General features: G+C 39.3%; 1 pseudogene; it reads right to left on the reverse strand.

Annotated features, from left to right (window-relative positions):
• Positions 1 to 1,026: 1,026 nt before the first annotated feature.
• LOC117462950 (tripartite motif-containing protein 16-like) overlaps positions 1,027 to 16,941 on the reverse strand; it is a 32,527-nt pseudogene continuing 16,612 nt past the window's right edge.

Here is a 16,941-nt window from a genome sequence, read left to right on the forward strand (position 1 = left end):
CCACACGCCTCCTCTGGAGCGAAACAAAGCACAAACCCGTCAGAGCTGTAATAACTGGCCGTAATTAAAGCTCATTTCACGCCCTGCAGTTTGTGAAGCTGCGCGCGTCGAGCTATTCGTCAAAATGAGTTTGGACGCTGAGGAGCACAGCACACCTGTCAATCAAAGCACGACCTCTCTGGCAGTGTTGGAAGAAGTACTCAGATTATTTATTTAAGAACAATTACAAACACTATGAAGATGTACTTAAAGTACAAAAAGTAAAAGTAGGCCTACTCATTCTGCATAATGCCCCGTTTCATAATAGTAAAATGTACAGAAGTATTATCAGCTAGGTGTACTTCAAGTACAACTACTCCATATATAGGCTAGAATGTGTGTTTTCACAGTATTATTATGGTTATTGTTTTTACCTGTTTTATACATATAAGAGCATTTTATAAGAGTATAGTAGTTGATAAATGTGGACGAAATGTAGACACGTGTAGATAATAAGTAGCCTAGTACTGCATTATACCATATCACTCAGCATTTATTATTATGTGTACAAAGCAACTGTGAGTTTTCCATCAGTGATGTATGGCACCGTGGAAATATTAAAACATCCTTTTTTTTTTTTTGAAAAATCCAAAACCTTTATTAATATCTAAACATTGAATTTGATCACATCCCATCAGTAAAGTCTGTTCAATGAATCTTGTTCAATGATTTCATGATCAGATTCACTTCATCCACACAATCAGGATCTCAGTTATTTAAAACAGAATAAGAAATGATTTACTTGTTGATTATTATCATGATATTTACAGTTTTATAAAACATCATAGTAGTTAAAGTGTACAACAACAACCACAGTAAGTCTGCAATAAGAAATTGTAATAATATATATAAACAAATACCACACAAATAGTCTTGAATATTGACAGGAGAATAAAAAATGATTTACTTATTGATTATGATCATGACATTAAGTAATAATATTTTAATTATTTTATAATTACATTTTAAAACATCTTGGTACCTCATTTGTTACTTAATATGGGCGGCAACAATAATATTTAATCTGTCATATTAATTCATAAAAAAATATCGATATTCAACAAATATTTAGAGCAAAGTTTACATTTCCATGCAGAGAAATATGAGTTGAGGTTAACAGAAATCCTCCTGAGCAGTGACAGCCTCCACGGCTACACAGACACAGGAAGGAGCGCCGTCTGAAGAAACTCCAGCATCTACAGAACAACTCGTGAGAAGACGTTAAAGCACATCCCATCATGTTTGATTGACAGCTGATCTCTGTGCAGTGAAAACATGAACACTCAGCTCTCAGCAACAATGATGGACACAATGAGTTTAAGAAGTAGAAGAGTTCCTCAAATGACTTCAGGCTATTTCAGTTTACAAAACTCAGCTGAGGTCCCATTACCATAAAGCCAAACTCCAGCATGTAGCGGCCGAGTGAATGTGGTCTGACTCTGTGGAGGAGAGTCATGGTTTCAGAGATGATGCTGTAGAAGGACAGAACACCTGCTCTGTGATCCAGGTACACTCCTACTCTGGAGGACAGAGGACATGAGACGGGAGTGTGGATACTGTTGTAATAAAAATGAATAACTGTTTTGATTACAAATTAACGCACAAGACTTGTCATTGAATCCAAATCCACATTCAGTCTCACTCCCTGCTCTGCTGATATTCTTGTATGCTACTGCTACATAAACTCCTCCCCCTCTCCGCTCCACCTCCCAGTAACAATGTCCTGTCAGACTCTCTCTACTCAGGACCTGACGATAACCAGTGAATCTGTCTGGATGATTAGAATAAGACTGATGTTCTTTTTACATATCTTGCTTTTCTGCTCCCCTCAGATAATACCAGCTGTGTGTATGCTGTGTTTGGATCCAGAGTGATCTCCTGTGAATATCTTAAGAACCCAGCTCTGGTGGTGGGCTCTGCTGCTGACAGTAAAACATCCACTTCAGTCGGTGAGACGTTTGTCCATTCCTCTCTCAGGACGTCCTGTAGTTTGTCTCTGACTGCTGACAGGGCCGCCGTCACGTCCTCAAAGTAGCTCAGAGGACGGATGTTGATGCTGGAGGAGTGTGTAGCTTCACTGAGGGCTGGCAGTGAGGGGTAGCTGAGCAGAAACTGGTTGTGATCCTCTGTGTGAGACAGCAGCTTCAGCTCAGCATCTCTCCTCTTCAGCTCAGCCATCTCTTGCTCCAGCTTCTTCTGAAGCTCTCTGACTCGACTCACTTCTCTCTTCTGCTGGGATCTGAGCTGCTGCTTCACATCAGAGCTTCTTTTCTCCATGAGACGGATCAGCTCAGTGAACGTCTTCTCACTGTCCTCCACTGCTTTATCAGCAGAGCCATTGGCGGCCTCCACCTCCTGCTGAAGCCGCTTCACCTCCTTCTCTCTATCCTGGATTCTCTGCTGGATGTTTTCTCGACTCCCCTCCAGCTCTCTGTGCCTCTCAGTCCTCTCTGCTGCAGCTGACACCGTGTCGTGGCCTTTGTGTTCGTCCACAGAGCAGAGATAACAGATACTCTGCTGATCAGTGCGGCAGAACATCTTCATCACCTCGTCGTGACGAGAGCAGATGTTCTCCTGGAGCTTCTTCGAGGGCTCCACCAGCTTGGGTTTCTTTAATGGAGCTACGTCATAATAAGGCTGGAGGTGTTTCTCACAATAAGAGGCCAGACACACGAGGCAGGACTTACAGGCTCTCAGTTTTCTCCCAGTGCAGACATCACAGGCCACATCTTCAGCTCCAGCATAGCAGAGATCAGCAGGAGCAGCTTGGAGTCCAGTCTTCTTCAGCTCCTCCACTAAAGCTGCTAACATGGTGTTTTTCAGCAGGACAGGCCTCGGTGTGAAGCTCTGCCTGTACTGAGGGCAGCTGTGGATCTTCTTCTCATCCTCTCCATCCCAGAAGCCTTTAATACACTTCATGCAGTAGCTGTGTCCACAGGGAATAGCCACCGGATCTCTCAGTAGATCCAGACAGATCGAACAAGAGAAGGTTTCCTGGTCCAGCTGAACTCCTTTTTGCGCCATTTCTCCTCTCAGTGGCAGCGAGTGTCTGAGTTTCACTTCCTGAGAGCTGAAACTATGTGAGCTGTGATCTGATCAGCATGTGTGTGTGCAGTGAATGTGGCCTATCAGCTCTTGGACTTTACCTACATGTTGGTGACACTCATCCTCCTCAATGTGGATCTAAAGGGAAGGAACCAGGAAACACAGAGTGGAGCTGGCTGCGTCTGAGAGCAGGAAGAAGAGGGAGGGCTTATCAAACTCTGACTCATTCCAGGAGGAGGAGCAGCCCTGACACTCTGAACTGACATTCATTTACAAACGGATCCTCGCTTACTACCTGCTCACAACAGCTTTTAGTTTTAAAATATTTCTTTGCACCTTAGATGAAGGTAACTCCTGTATAATTTCTGTTTGCTTCTCTTACAGGCTGAAAACAGCTGACTGACGATAGGGTGAAGCACGTTTAACCAAAGAGTTAAACATAGTAAAACCTTCCAGATCCAAACAAGTAATTTAAACTTAATGATTTCATTATTGGACCTGAAATAGGCTGAAATAACAGTGTGTGTGTGTGTGTGTGTGTGTGTGTGTGTGTGTGTGTGTGTGTGTGTGTGTGTGTGTGTGTGTGTGTGTGTGTGTGTGTGTGTGTGTGTGTGTGTGTGTGTGTGTGTGTGTGTGTGTGTGTGTGTGTGTGTGTGTGTGTGTGTGTGTGTGTGTGTGTGCAACACGTTCTCACTCCCACCCCGTCACATATTGACGTCCCATAGACCTTCATAGACCACGTGATCAACAACGATGGCTATTTTAAGATTCCTTTGGCCATTAAAATGCGTTTTGATCTCATTTTATGCGAGTAATGAGTTTTTATTTCTGAGTATTTGTGCAGTACATGTACATGATGTTTAGTTTGCTAGTTATATGACGAAGATTACTTCATGAATGTGTACACATTCATGGTTGCTAGGGTGGTTGCTATGGACGCTGCATCAGCTCCCAGACCACGTGATCAACAACAATGGCCGACCTTCGTGTTATTCTTGGTGGAAAATGCATAATTTAAGGTTCATTTGGCCATTAAAATGCGTTTTGATGTCATTTTATACGAGCAATGAGTTTTTATTTCTGATTATTTGTGCAGTACATGTACATGATGTTTAGTTTGCTAGTTATGACGAAGATTACTTCATGAATGTGTACACATGGTTGCTAACGTTTTTTTGGTGGAAATGTGTTTTTTCACAGCAAAGTCACCCTCTGTACTTGGACTTATTGGGAGAATCTAAAGGCAAGAACTTCCCAAATATTCATTTAGGTCTTTATTTTAGACCTTTAGTGTTGCCGTCTGTGAGGAAAATACATGGGGCACAGAGCCTCGTATATTTAAAATCTTTTTTTCCTTCCAATTTGTTATTCTTTTCAAAATAACACACTTTTATTTACTCACCAATAACACACAATTATCCTTGCTTTTATTTATTAGTTTAATTCCATAATCTCGGGCTTTTTTGGCGTTCGTCAGGAACTGAATTTCAAAATAAAAATAACCGGAAACAGACGTATGCATTTCGAGCGATTACCCAAGATCCTCAGCTACGCTGATTGGATGTTTTAGCTGCAATGCATGCTGGGATTTGGTGTTTATATTATATGAAATCCGGAAAACATTTTAAAACAATAAAAATAATACTTAATTCCGAGTGCTCTTGCTTTTCTCTTTGAAAGTCATCACATAACGGCATTGTAATACATGGTTCGGCTGCATTAAATATTACAGATCTGCCGTAGTTCTTTATTTATAGACAGGGTTCATACACTTTTTCACCAATGATTTTCAATGACTTCTCCATGACTTCTCAATGACCTTTACCTCATTTTCCATGACCAAAAAAATATTCCCACTGAAAATGGTTTATTTTAACATGGAACAGGAAAATAAGGTCTGCATATGAAACATGTTGTGCCTATCTAAAAGAAATCAAATAGTAGGCTTACTAGCTTCTACACGCTAAAGCAACTGTAGTCAGGGAGGCTGGTATGAAAAAGGTGGCAAGGACCCGACCCCTGACCCCCTGAAAGCAGCAGTGTCAATAATAACAGAAACGCCAAAGAGTGACATCTAATAGAAATATATAAAAGCATTTATTTTAATTGTGTAGCAGTCAGTTTATAATTCTGGCAGCACTGTTGAGCATTTTGAAAATGTATTGTCATGCCTGTGCAAGGCTTAGTCTTTCTATCTTTATAGCCACTGGTGTAAAGTAACTAAGTTCATAAACTCAACAAGTACTATACGTGGGTACAATTTTGAGATACTTGTACTTTATTTAAGTATTTCAATGTTTTGCTACTTTGTACTTCTACTCTACAGTTCAGAGGTACATGGTGTACTTCTACTCCTCTACAGTTCAGAGGTACATGGTGTACTTCTACTCCTCTACAGTTCAGAGGTACATGGTGTACTTCTACTCCTCTACAGTTCAGAGGTACATGGTGTACTTCTACTCCACTACAGTTCAGAGGTACATGGTGTACTTCTACTCCTCTACAGTTCAGAGGTACATGGTGTACTTCTACTCCTCTACAGTTCAGAGGTACATGGTGTACTTCTACTCCTCTACAGTTCAGAGGTACATGGTGTACTTCTACTCCTCTACAGTTCAGAGGTACATGGTGTACTTCTACTCCACTACAGTTCAGAGGTACATGGTGTACTTTTCCTCCACTACATGTATTTACCTTTAGTTACTTCACAGATCTGGATGAATGATGGTAAATATAATCAAGTGTTGAATCAGACTTTAGTTCCACCTGGAGTAAATCCACCAGCTACCCTGCAGTCTACAAAGCCATTCAGACTAGCTGCACCTCCACCAGCTACCCTGCAGTCTACAAAGTACTTCAGACTAGCTGCACCTTCACCAGCTTTGAGAACACTTTCATGATCAATCATTATAAAACATATCATATATATTATTCTGAAATGGACCAATCTGCACAATGACTACTTTTACTGTCGCTACTTTCACTATATTTTGATGATAATACTGTTCTACTTTTACTTGAGTAACATTTTGAATGCAGGACTTTTACTGTAACAGAGTATTCCTACACTCTGGTACTTCTACTTTTACTCAAGTACAAGATCTGAGTACTTCTACTTTTACTCAAGTACAAGACCTGAGTACTTCTACTTTTACTCAAGTACAAGACCTGAGTACTTCTACTTTTACTCAAGTACAAGATCTGAGTACTTCCACTTCTACTAAAGTACAATATCTGAGTACTTCTACTCGAGTACAATATCTGAGTACTTCTACTTATCTGAGTACTTCTACTTTAACTCAAGTACAAGACCTGAGTACTTCTACTTTTACTTAAGTAAAAGACCTGAGTACTTCTACTTTTACTCAAGTAAAAGATCTGAGTACTTCTACTTTTAATCAAGTACAAGATCTGAGTACTTCTACTTTTACTCTAGCACAATATCTATACTTATACCACCTCCGTTTATAGCCTATGAAAAAAACTATTAGAAAACGAAGGCTAAAGCTAACGTTAGCAGATAGTGACAATGTATGCTAGCTAGCTAGCTCAACGATTCCTTAATGATATTGTGACAGAAAAACATTTCAGTTCACATCACGCTCTGCCGCTCTGCTCTGAACACCTGAACGGCCCGTTCTAACAGCGGTTCACCAGCGGTGCAGTCTGCGCCACAGTGCCTCCGCACAGTTAACGAACGCACCGTAGATAATGTAGCTGACCTCATACCGGAGCAGCAGAGTTCAACCGACAGGCAGGAAGACTCGAGCACACAGCTCGCGCTTCATATATTAAAAAATAATACCATGCGCGTCATGATGGCACATAACAGCTCGCGACCGCAGATTATTTTGGCGATTAGATCAAATGTAAATTATATTTGACGCAACTTTAGTTACATTTCCATGACTTTTCCAAAACTTTGGGAAAAACATCGTTTTCCATAACTTTTCCAGGGCCTGGAATTTGCATTTTGAATTTCCATGACTTTTCCAGGTTTTCAATGACCGTACGAACCCTGTATAGAGCCTGATGAGAAGACCTTTGGAAAAACTGAAGAAATGCCGCCGAAACTGAATACTTGACGTGAATCATAAATATATCAACAATTAAAAAACATCTTCAATTTCTCTTCACACAATACGTCTCCTTGCAGTATCAACACTAATTCGGCTGACTTTTACATTTGATATAATTCATAGATAGGTTATATTTACACCATAACGGTGCACAGCTGATATAAAAGGACTGGTAATTTTTAAAGATATTACTGATTTGAATTGGATTGAATTTTGAATGTAAGAATGTAAATACTGAGTCTGAAATAGTATAGCAATATGCTGTACAATTATGTGAAAGCATGAATACAACTACACATCTTCAGATGTTGTACACAAGTGTCCTACACTAATAATACAAAGTTATTATGGCTGTGTGTACCTTGTGTGCACCGCCTAGTGGTTAAAGCACGTTATTGAATTATTGTTTGTATGTGTTATATTTGATAAAAAAAATATTAAGAGTACATATACTTTCATAGGTGGAAAGTAGAAGGTCTGTGATAGAAATATAGAATATAAAAAATCAACAAGATACTATAAGTGATCTCTACAATAAAACAGTTTAGTGCAGATTGTACAAAGATATTAATAGGAGGAGGTGCAAAACAGAAAAACGAATTAACCTTTATTTAAACATTAAATAACAGATTAAGGTCTTCTTTTAAATAAGAAAAAAACTTTGGGGGTATCTATCTACAGATAAATATTAAGCCTGACAAAGTACTTAATGTCTAATATATTGCTTTCCTGCAATGTTAACTATGTTGAAGCACTTATTTTAACTGATATTATACATATGGATTATATTCTTATGTATGTAGATAGAATAAGAAATGTGCAGAATATGACAGTTTAATGGTGGAGGTACACACATATTGATAGATGTCTTGTAATGCGCTGTTGAGGAACCTGTGACCCAAGTTTTTCATTCATTGCATAACTACACCGTAGTTGTGTATATGATATGTCAATAAACCTTTAAAATCTTGAAAGGGATGTGCAAAATAGCCATAATATATAGTCTTTAATTAACTATTAGTAGAGAATAACGAGTAATTAATATACTTTATTACTCGTTTCCATTCATGTCAATTGCAGATACATGTTTAGTCTTCTCAAGCACCAACTATCAAATATCTCCTGATTGTTGGCACTTGACAATCACCTTCCCTGAATTTTACTCAGGTGTAACTAAAGTCTGATTTAAGGGTTGTTTATATTTCACATCATTAATCAGAATCTGCAAAGTAACTCAAATAAGTGTAGTGGAGTAAAAATACCAGGTTAACCTCTGAATTGTATTACAAAGTATCAATGAGCTGTCATGTGGGTATATATTAATGCTGCGCATTATGGACAGCAATTTTCACCCATTTATTAATTATATGTTTTACATTTGATAACACCAATGTGTTTAATACTGGCAACTTCTAATTGTGGTGAAAACGTTCAGTAGAGACGTCCCATAGAACATTTTGCGAAACACAATAGTGTAGTGTGTAGTTCTGGGGGGGCGTTCGATTCCAGTTTTGGATAGGCTGGCGTGGTTTCGTTCCATTTCAAACAGCTGTTTAACGCTCTGCGTAACCTTGGCGCACTGCCACTCCAACATCCAATCCCAGACCTTGAAGAGTAATCACAGGGAGTGTAGTCCTAAACGATAGCTGGGGATTATGGGTAGTGTAGTGTCTTCGGCCATCCTAAACTCAAAAATGTTGACAATCGCAATGATGCTCGAAAGGTCCCTTATAGGCCTACGTCTGTTTCCGGTTATTTTTATTTTGAAATTCAGTTCCTGACCAACGCCAAAAAAGACCGAGATTATGGAATTAAACCAATAAATAAAAGCAAGGATAATTGTGTGTTATTGGTGAGTAAATAACAGTGTGTTATTTTGAAAAGAATAACAAATTAGAAGGAAAAATAGATTTTAAAAATACGAGGCTATGAGCCCCATGTATTTTCCTCACAGACGGCAACACTGAAGGTCTAAAATAAAGACCTAAATGAATATTTGGGATGTTCTTGCCTTTAGATTCTCTCAATAAGTCCAAGTACAGAGGGTGACTTTGCTGTGAAAAAACACATTTCCACCAAAAAAAACGTTAGCATTCATGAAGTAATCTTCGTCATAACTAGCAAACTAAACATGTACATGTACTGCAAAAATAATCAGAAATAAAAAAACTCATTACTCGCATAAAATGACATCACAACGCATTTTAATGGCCAAATGAACCTTAAAATAGGCATTATGAAGGTCTATGGGACGCCCTGCCCGTAGAAGCCTGACGGTCAAGGGGTCCGCTGTCCGCAATGAAGGTCTATGGGACGCCCTGCCCGTAGAAGCCTGACGGGCAAGGGGTACCCTGTACGTAATATAGCGACGGGTAGGGGCCCTGACCGTCCGTCAATATATGACGGGATGGGAGTGAGAACGTACGTGTGTGTGTGTGTGTGTGTGTGTGTGTGTGTGTGTGTGTGTGTGTGTGTGTGTGTGTGTGTGTGTGTGTGTGTGTCGTGCTGAATGAGTTTGCTGGCTGTCATTAAAGCACCCGGGCAGGGAGACTCAGTCTGTCAGGAGTCCCTGTGTGACTGAGTTCATCTGTCCCTGAGGCCCACTATCTTCCTTCTCTCCTCTATGTAGAGCGGACTCTCTCTCTCTGTGGCAGACACCATCTCTACATTTAACTCTAAGTGTCTGAACAACGCTCTTATGCAGAGCAACTTGTCCAAGTGGAACAGTAGGAAAGGCAAGGCAAGTTTATTTATATAGAACCTTTCAACACAAGGCAATTCAAGGTGCTTTACAAAAATGAAAGACATTCAGACAAAGGCATTTCAAAACAGTCATTAAGAAGAAAAGATAATAAAATAAACATTAAAAGAAAAAACACATGAATAAAAAGTACATGAATAAAAAGTTACAGTGCAGTTTAAGATATGAATAGTTCAATTAAAAGCAGCGGCAAAAAGAAAAGTCTTCAGCCTGGATTTAAAAGTAGTAAGAGTTGCAGCGGATCTGCAGGTTTCTGGGAGTTTGTTCCAGATATTTGGAGCATAATAACTGAACGCTGCTTTACCATGTTTAGTTCTGACTCTGGGGACAGAAAGCTGACCAGTCCCTGAAGACCTGAGAGATCTGGATGGTTCATAATTTAGCAGTAGATCAGAAATGTATTTAGTGCCCAAACCATTCAGTGCTTTATAAACCAGCAGCAGTATTTTGAAATCTATTCTTTGACACACAGGAAGCCAGTGTAAAGACTTCAGAACAGGAGTGATGTGATCCACTTTCTTCGTGTTAGTGAGGACTCGAGCAGCGGCGTTCTGAATCAGCTGCAGCTTTCTAATAGATCTTTTAGTGAGACCTGTAAAGACACCATTACAGTAGTCGAGTCTACTGAAGATAAAAGCATGGACAAGATTTTCCAAATCCTGCTGTGACATTAGTCTTTTAATCCTAGATATGTTCTTTATGTGATAGTAGGCTGATTTAGTCATTGTTTTAATGTGACTGTTGAAACTCAGGTCAGAGTCCATGACTACACCTAGATTGCTGGCTTTATCTGTTGTTTTGAACATTGCAGACTGAAGCTCAGCGCTAACTTTTATACGTTCTGCCTTGGCTCCAAAAACCATTACCTCAGTTTTGTCTTTGTTTAATTGGAGAAAGTGTTGACACATGCACTCATTGATTTGTTCAATGCACTTACTCAGTGTTTTAATTGTGGAATAGTCTCCTGGTGAAATTGTTATGTAAATGTGTGTGTCATCCGCATAGCTATGGAAACTTATTTTGTTGTTTTTCATTATCTGAGCCAGTGGTAGCATGTAGACGTTAAAGAGAAGAGGCCCCAAGATGGAGCCTTGAGGAACCCCACATGTAAAATGTGTCAACTCAGATTTGTATTTACCTATAGAAACAAAGTTGTTTCTGTCCTTTAAGTAGGATTCAAACCAATTTAGAACTGTTGATGAAAGTCCCACCCAGTTCTCTAGTCGGTCGAGTAATATGTTGTGGTCAACGCAGCACTGAGATCTAATAATACTAACACTGAAGTTCTGCGGTCATATGATGTAGTCTTGTTAGATGTGCCAAGAGCAAGGACTGTCTTCGGTAAGACAGCTTTTATGTGCGCAGCTCCACTTGCTTGGAACAATCTTCAGCAAGAATTGAAACTGAGCAATCTCATTCCTCTGCATGTTTTTAAAGCTAGGCAAAATGAAATGCTTGCTGATGCAATGGGCACTTGTAAATGTCTATAACTATGTATCCTGTAAATATAATGTGTAATGTCCTTTATTGTTTTATGTTTCATGTGGAATCTATATGCTGCAGGTCTCCCTTGAAAAAGAGATCTATGATCTCAATGGGACCAATCTGAATAAATAAAGGCTTGAAATGAAATGAAAAATGCCACTGTGTTTAAGTGGATGTCATTGAAGACCTTTACAAGAGCAGTCTCAGTGCTGTGGTTTGGACTAAATCCTGACTGGAACACATCCAAACAGTTATTTAAATGCAAGATATTACTCAACTGTTGAACAACTACTTTTTCAATGATTTTACCTAGAAATAGCAGGTTTGATATTGGCCTGTAGTTGTTCATTACTAAAGCGTCTAGGTTATGCTTTTTTAAGAGCTGTTTAATACTGCAGTTTTCAGGGCCTGTGGAAAAACACCTGAGTGAAGAGACTTGTTTACTATATGAAGTAGATCTGAGGCCATGCAAGGAAAAACATTTTTGAAAAGCCCTGTTGGAATAATATCAAGGCAGCAGGAGGAGGATTTCAGAAGTTGAATAATGTCCTCTAGGTTTTTATCATTAATCTGATGGAATTGTGTCATGGTGTTTGAATTGATTTTAAGTGGACACAGAGACAAAACATTTGCTGCACCTGATGCAGAGGCACTGACTGCTTGTCTGATTTTCTAAATATTGTCAGTGAAGAAGGAGGCAAAGTCATTGCACGCCCTGGTGGATAGAAATTCAGAGGCTACTGACACTGGGGGGTTAGTTAGTCTGTTGACGGTAGTAAACAAGGCACGTGCGTTGTTTTTGTTAATGATGTGAGAGAAGAAAGACTGTCGTGCAATTTTCAATTCCAAATTATAAAAGCCAAGTCTCTTTATAGATTTCAAAATGAACCTGGAGATTTATTTTTTTCGCCACCTGCGTTCAGCTTTTCGACTCCCTTTTTTCTGTTTTCACAGTCATGGAGATATTTTCTTGCCAGTGTAGTGGCAATTTCTTATGTTAGCTTATATGGTAAAACCAAATGCTTCTAAAAGCATTGTCTAACACTACTGTACCATTTCTTGATATGTGCTGTTTTCTCTGCATACTCTAATGAGGCTTATTATTCTCAAGCGCTTCAAGGCCACAGAGCTGATTTGGCAGACTATGTTGAAATCACTCCTCCTCACACAAAGTTGAACTTCCATATTCTGATAACCATTATACTTTTTACAGCTCAAGGACACAGGTGTCTAATAGCGATATGAGACATCCGTGTGAAAGTAGATTTCTGAGGCATTCTGCCCGCCCTATCTTGTATATAAGCTTTGCCTTTCTGTGACTATTGCGCACACTCCTGCAGACTATCCTATACTCTGTGAGACCTGTACATTTGAAGCTTCAAATAAATAACCAACAAGATGACGCTGTTTGCTTTCACCAGTTTATTATTGATTACTCTCATTGTACATCTTTACAGTATTGATGAGTTTAAAATATCCACAACACCAGTCACTTCCTTTACCTTGTTGGAGTTGGAGCAATGGCATCTTTAACATTTTTAATTTTTGAATTAAAATGATCTACTAGCTCATTTACTGAGATGTTAGCAGGGGCAAGTGTGGAAGAAAAATTCTGAGTAAACATTTCCCTAGTATTTTCAGTTAAATATCGCTTTGTGGTTACCTCTTTTTGAACATTTTTGTGAACTGAAATAGAGCTCTCAAAGAAAACACAGGCCCCTTTAGTGTGCGTGGGCTCCATCACATGCTGATTCAGTTATAGTTATCAAGAACACAAAACAGTTATGTAGCCCCTCTGTCCTGGGGGTTGTCAACATGGATGTTAAAATCACCAACAATGACTAGACGGTCAAAGTCAATACACACTGTTCGAGCCAGTATTTTGATTTTATAAGAAAGGCCACCTAATTGTGACGTCTGTAGTCAACGCACTATAAAGGACTACAATTCCCACAGCGCCTGTGCTAAAGCCACAGTGATGGGCAACCTGTTGAGACGCCGTCGAGGAACCGTTTTTAACCGTACCATACACGTACATACAAATTGTACAAGTACTCTTTAAGTTATGAAGTTATAAGCATTATCAAGGAAGAATGAATACCTAAGTTGTTTGTTATTTTATTTGAGTTTGCCTATTCCTTTTGAATATTGTAAAGGCCTATTTTCTTTGTTGCATGTGCAAAAGTTTGTTATTTTATTTTGAGCAAACACATCGCAACATCTTCTAAACCATCGGAGGCCAAGCAACACTTCAAACTGTGTAATTTAAAGGAAAGAAACAAGTTAGAACTGTCCGTTTAAGGTGTCTAGTGGCTTGATGGAAAGACAAGGAAGGAAGCCACGACACACACTATAGACAGAAGTTCAGTAAAGTCATCAAAAAAGCTTGCACAAAAAAAAAAAAAAAACTCAAATATTTACATTAAACCAACATTTGGAATACAAACTATTCAGTGAAAGTCACACACATGAAGCAAATACAATGTTGGGCAACAAACATTCTGAACTTGATGCTCACTAAAATTGCAATTGCAGACATAACAGATAATTGAATAGCAAGTATAATATACACAGACGATATTAACCCTCCGGTATCACTGTGGACGTTTTTGTCCATATGGGTAATTTTTCACTTTTCATTTTGCAATAACTTTGGTTGTGTTGGTGCAAACGGCCTGCATTTTTGTAACAAGACTATTTTCTCGATCTATTTTGGAATTCAATTTTTCAAATCGGTCTTTAATTCACTGTGTAACAAATCGACTACGCAAATTAGTCATTCGAGACAAAAATGTCCACTGCAAAAGACTTTGATAAAAACATTATATTAAAAGCTTTTTTTCACAACTTTTTTGGGTTCAATCTTTAAAGCAACTTCCGCCCTAATAGAAAATACCAAAGATGTAATCATTTTCAGGATTTTAACCCTTTCAATGCCATTTTGAAAACATGAAACCGCTGTTTTTTTTCGTGATGAAAACAGAGAAAATTAGTTATTTTCCCAAAAATACATATCTGGAGACTGGCTCTTTTTTTTATAACAGTCTTGGATATGTCAAAGATGAGCAACAAAATGGATTTTTTTGCATTATTAGTTTTTGCACAAAATCAGATTGAACAAAAAAGTTACAAATTAGTCATGCGGGACAAAATTGTCCACTTCCAAAAACTGCTCTAAAATGACAACAGATTAATGTTTTTTAAAACTTTTTGGGGTTAAGTCTTTCAATCAACTTCAGTCCTGATCAAAAATACCAAATGTTAAATTATGTTCAGGATTTTAACCCTTGAACTGCCAGTTTGAAAACATGAATTTGCGTTTTCTATGAAAAACATGCACAAAAAGGCAGTTATTTTCCATATAATAAATGTTGGGGGGGGGTCGGCTTTTTTTTTTTTTATCAGTCTTGGATATGTCAAAGATTAGCAACAACATTTTTTTTTATTGCATTATTAGTTTTTGCACAAAATCAGATTGAACAAAAAAAGTTACAAATTAGTCATTTGGGACAAAAATGTCCACTTCCAAAAACTGCTCTAAAAGGACAACAGATTAATATTTTTTAAAACTCTTTGGGGTTAAATCTTTCAATCAACTTCAGTCCTGATCAAAAATACCAAATGTTAAATTATGTTCAGGATTTTAACCCTTGAACTGCCAGTTTTACAACATGAATTTGCGTTTTCTATGAAAAACATGCACAAAAAAGCAGTTATTTTCCATATAATAAATGTTGGGAGGTTCGGCTTTTTTTTTTATCACAGTCTTGGATATGTCAAAGATTAGCAACAATATTTATTTTGGTTGATTATTAGTTTTTACACAGAATCAGATTAGACAAAAATGTCCCATCCACTTCCATTATAACCACATCTTTTGATCTCTCGCCATACCGGTATAAAATCATGCATTTTGTAATGTCAGGGTTTTATATTGGAGGAAAATACTTCAATTTGTCCGTTTTACTGTATATGACCAGATGTGACATTTTACATTGAATTACATGCTTGTCATGTCTTGGTTTACAGTTTACAGCATTTGCAATTTCCCCCTCATCTCTTTACCTTTGATGTGTGTGAGAATGTAGGAGTAAGTGTTCTCTCATGGCATTTTGTTTTTCATTTGTGCTGTTTCATGTGTCTTAGAAGTAAACAGAGGTATGATCTTGACCCAGCTTGACCTTTTTGTTTAGAATTGTTTGAAACTTCAAAGGCTTTGATAATGTCTCTTTAGCATACAAACATACACAGCCATACATGCACTAAGTCAATAAGCGAACACCTGGCTGCAAAGCCAGATCCATAACTATGTGTAGTTTGGCTGGCTGGTCGTTTCATTCCTGTGATACGCAACAAGCGAGTAAGATGAAGAGGCGCTTCTCTGTGGAAGAAGCTAGGGATATGGTGATGCAGCCGGCAACCTCCAGCGAGCTGCTTGACTCTTCTTCTGAATCAGAAACAACCTCAGAAGAAGAATGTGATGTGGAGTTTGTAGTGGAGTCTGATCCTTCTTCTTCTGACCCTTCCACTGAAACTGCAGAGGAAACAGAAGATTCTGGCAGTGGGTGGACATCAACAAATTGTGAAATCTGGTCTCCCTCTAACAACGACACGCTGCGCTACATTCCCGCTGCCAGAGGTTTGGTTCCAGGGCCCACGCGTTATGCCATTACAAGAATTGATGACGTGGAATCCTTCTTCAATTTATTTTTCACTGCTGAGATCATCAGTAGTATTGTCGACATGACAAACTTGCAGGGGGGATGTTCGGTGGCAAACTGGAGTGATGTGGATGCCACAGATATTCGTGCATACATCGGTCTCCTGATGTTGGCTGGAGTGTACAAATCGAAGGGCGAATCCACCCGCAGCCTCTGGGATGACCACAGTGGACGTGCCATCTTCCGTGCCACAATGACCCACACCAAATTCCGGTTGATGAATACCACCCTCCGGTTTGACGACAAGCTGATGAGACCTTCCTGTCACAGAGAAGACAAGCTTGCCCCCATCCGCTCTCTCTGGGAGAAGTGGACACATCGCCTTCCGATGCTTTTCAACCCTGGTGAAGATGTGTGTGTGGATGAGCAGCTTGTCCCCTTCAGAGGCCGCTGCAAATTCAAATGCAAATACATACCAAGCAAGTCAGCAAAGTATGGGCTAAAGATCTGGATCACCGCTGACGTTGAAACCTCCTATGCCTGGAAGTGCCAGATTTACACCGGTAAAGCTGCTGGCAGTGCTGCCGAGGTGGGCCAGGGAAAGCGTGTCGTCCTGGAAATGACAGAGGGGCTCCAAGGGATCACTGTGACTTGTGACAATTTGTTCACGTCATATGCACTTGTGCTTTTTACTGCTGTGGATCCCTCCTGGAAGCAAGACAAGTCCTTCAGGAGGAGGCTTTTCTTGGAGGAGTTGGGGAGATCTCTGGTGTCTGCAAAAATCATGCGGAGAAAGCATCCACCTCGTACACCGGCTGCTGTTACCATAGTGGCGGACATACAGGCCTCGGCAGCTGCCCCTGACACCGGC

This window comes from Pseudochaenichthys georgianus, chromosome 17, assembly GCF_902827115.2.
Source record: "Pseudochaenichthys georgianus chromosome 17, fPseGeo1.2, whole genome shotgun sequence".
NCBI lineage: Eukaryota > Metazoa > Chordata > Actinopteri > Perciformes > Channichthyidae > Pseudochaenichthys > Pseudochaenichthys georgianus.